Genomic DNA, 3,951 nt, shown 5'->3' on the forward strand with positions numbered 1-3,951 from the left:
CACCACTTCCACGAGTGCGCAGGCGCATTGAGCGCCCCTTCGTCGCCGCTGCCTCCCGCGCGCCGCCCGCAGGGGGCGCCACTACCTCACTGCGCACGCGTCGCCAGTACACCTGGGGCGTATGCGGGCACAGCCGGAACCCAGAGTAGTGTCTTTTCCCGAGGCTCCAGCCCAGCTAGGCTGCCAGTCCGTGACTTTGTACGTGCAGTAACTGTGGGGGATTCTGGCTTTGGAATCAGGCAGATTTGGTCTTTAACCACGTACTAGTTGTGAAATATGCTCTTTACCTCTCAAATCCTCTGTTTGCTCATCTGTGCATTGGGGATAAATGGGTCTCCATCACCGGGTCTTAAATGAGATTTTGAATACACAGAGCCAAACTCACAAAAAATCCTGAATGGATAATAACTTTCATTATTATGATCATTATTGTTCACTCATTTCTTCCATCCTCTCCATGCAACAAGCCCACACAAGGGCCTGTTTCAAACCACAAAGTTAGCTGCTCCCAACTGCAGATATAAAGACAAAGAAGTCCGAGATCCTGTTCTTGAGAAGTTCACGGTCTTGAGAAGGGAGAGAGACAATAAATAAGTACTTACTAGACAATGTGGCCCTCCTATAACTCGAGGGAAGCTGGGGTGCTGGAAGGTGCACAGAGGAACTCCACCCACTCCCCCCTCCTCTCTCCAGGAATGTTTCACGTGGTGTCGGCAAGGAAGAACTTTTAAAGCAGAAGGAATAGCAGGTGTCATTCTTGGGAGGCAGAGAAGGCATGGCAGGATGGAGGCTTTAAAGGAAATTTGGTGTAGTGGGGAGTTAGACAAAGAGTAGGAAGAGGTCAGGGGAGGCTTGATAGACAGCAGGGGCCAGGTTGTGAGGCCGTGAACATAAAAGCGAGAAGGAATTTAAAGCCCTCTACTTCCTGAAAAGAGCCATTTTTGGGGGGAAGAGGATGGCTGCCCTGTGAGGATGGGTGCCAAGGAAGAGGGTTGCTCCAAGAGGAAGAGGGAGAGGAGACTGGAAGCCAATCAAACAGCAGGGAGGAAGGTGAGGATTCTTTCCCCCTCTATCTTCCAGATCCTACAGGCACCTTCAGGTTAATAATTGCCTGAAACAAGGTGAAAATGAGCACAGATCCCCATCCCAACCCACCATGGGATGGCGACAAGGGAGGAGGCACAGTTTGACGGTAATAATGCAGTGATAATAGATGCAATTCCCCTGAGTGCTGTCTCCAGGATCAGTGTGGGGCACACCCTCCTATGACTTCCCAGGCACCCATGGAATACAACTGATGGGAAACAAAGGCATGAGGCTCTCCCAGCTCATCATGTACTTATGCTGTCACATTTCCTTCTCCAGTTGGACAGGTGAAATATAAGGGATAATAAAATACACCCAGGAATGTGAGAAGCTCAAAAGGCAACAGGTGAAAGTTCGCTGCTTAGCTTCTCATGTTCTGTGTAGTCATGGACTGCATGGACTACATCCCCAAATTTGGTAGTAGAAGTCATAATACCTATGAAGAAATGCATGGTTTTGACAAAGTTTCACGTTGGTGGTGTCTGTAAAAGGATACTTCACAGTATTAGTTTCCTACAACTGCTGTAACAAAGTACCACAAACTTAGTGGCTTAAAACTACAGAAATGTAGGGACTCCTGGCTGGTTCAGTCATTAGAGCATGTGACCCTTGATCTCGGGGTTGTAAGTTCGAGATCCAAGTTGGGTATATTACTTAAAAATAAAATCTTTGGGACGCCTGGGTGGCGCAGTCGGTTAAGCGTCCGACTTCAGCCAGGTCACGATCTCGCGGTCCGTGAGTTCGAGCCCCGCGTCAGGCTCCGGGCTGATGGCTCGGAGCCTGGAGCCTGTTTCCGATTCTGTGTCTCCCTCTCTCTCTGACCCTCCCCCGTTCATGCTCTGTCTCTCTCTGTCCCAAAAAAAATAAATAAAAAACGTTGAAAAAAAATTTTTAAAAAAATAAAATAAAATAAAATCTTTAAGAAAAAAAATCTTAAATTAAAAAAAACTACAGAAATGTATAGTCTCACAGTAAAGCTAGAAGTCTGAAATCAAAGTGTGGGCAGTTTGTTCCCTCTGAAGCCTGAAGGAGAAAATTCTTCTTGGCCTTCCTAACTTCTAGTGGTTGGCTGTCAATCCTCGGCTTACAGCCACAACACTTCAATCTCCACCTCCATCATCACATGGCATTCTCCTCTCATGTCTCTGTCTGGATCCCTTCTCATAAGGACATCAGTCACACTGGATCAGGGCTCTCCCTAAAATTACCTCATCTTAACTTGATTACATCTGCAAAACCACTATTTCCAAATAATATCACATTCATAGGTGCTGGCAACTTTTTGTGGGGAGGGAGGATGGCCAGCGGTGGGGTGGGGTGGGGAATGACCCAATTCAACCAGTAATAGCATATAAAGGTCCTTGTGCTGGATCCATGGAGGTTGACTTGATCAGACACAAACCTTGCCATCTGAGAACTCAGGGCCCACTGATGACTTTTTCCTATTGTGGAGGACAGAGAATCAAACTAGGTCTCAAACTAGGAAACCATGGCCTCATGCATTTAAGCCGTTGGTTTTCAAAGTGTGGTCCTGGACCACCAGAAACAGCAGCACTTTGGAACTCATTAGAAACGCAAATTCTCAGGCCCCATCCCAGACCAGCTGAATCAGAAACTCTGGGATAGGGTAAGGCCCAGGGAATCATTTTAACAAGCGCTCCGGGTGGTTCTGAGACACACTCAAGTTTGATAACCACTGACCTAGCCCAACTTCCCACTGAACAAACAAGTGGGAAAACTGAGCCCCATAACTACAATAGTACCCCCATTTATCAAGCACTGATACTATATGCCAGGCAGGCCCTTGCCATGCATCATTTTGTGCTCATCCAAAGCAACAGATATCACCCCATTTCATAGATGAGAGCAGAGGCTTGAAGAGGTGAGTAAAATTCCAAAGCCTCACAGATATTAAAAGGTGGTGCAAGAATTAGAAACAAACACCCCAACAGATCTGGCCAGACACCAGATCAGGTCGATTATTTTACCCATGTTGGTTGGCCTTAGCTGGGGGAGCCTGGATCCTTAGTTTCCCAAGCAGTCTGGGGCTAGCTCTGCCCTGGAAGAGCTTACAATCCATGAGAAACCAGGCAGAAAGAGTAAGTCACAACCCAGGACACCTTCCCAGGCCTCTGCCACGATCTTTCCTGTCCTTGCCTATCCTAGCCCTTCTCATCCTGGTGTTCCTTAGCCAATCTCTCGCCTTTCACCCCCACTCCTCCCCGAGGCAGGTGTGGGTCTGTAATGTTCACAGTTGTATCTCCCATGCCTGGCCCGGAATGTGGCATTAGTAAGTCTTCGATCAATGCATATCGTGTGAGTGAGTTGGGGAGGAGCAGAGAGAGCAGGAGATACAGAATCTGGAACAGGCTCCAGGCTCCGAGCTGTCATCACAGAGCCTGATGCGGGGCTTAAACCCACAAACCGCCAAATCATGACCTGAGCTGCAGTCGGACACTTAACTGACTGAGCCACCCAGGTGCCCCAAAAGAATAAATTTCTGAAACTACTTCCACCATACTTTCTCACTCTAAAATGCCTTACTGGCAATATGTATATCATCCGATTTGGTAATTCCACGTGTAGCAATCTGTCCCAAGGAAATTATCAGACACACACACACACACACACACACACACACACACAAAGATGTATAAATAAGAATGTTCACTGTAGTGCTATTTACAATAGTGAAAACCAGAAATAATCTATACACTAGAGATTATTAAGTGTTGAGCTCTCAAAGGCAGGGAAATGCTTACCATAGGGCATTAGATGAAAAAAAAAAAAAGGTCACAAAGCTATATATATGATTCTCATTATCTTTTCAGTACTACTCAGACATACCTAAAAAGCCTGGCAGGA

This window comes from Panthera tigris, chromosome E2 (assembly GCF_018350195.1).
Source record: "Panthera tigris isolate Pti1 chromosome E2, P.tigris_Pti1_mat1.1, whole genome shotgun sequence".
NCBI classification, from domain to species: Eukaryota; Metazoa; Chordata; class Mammalia; order Carnivora; family Felidae; genus Panthera; species Panthera tigris.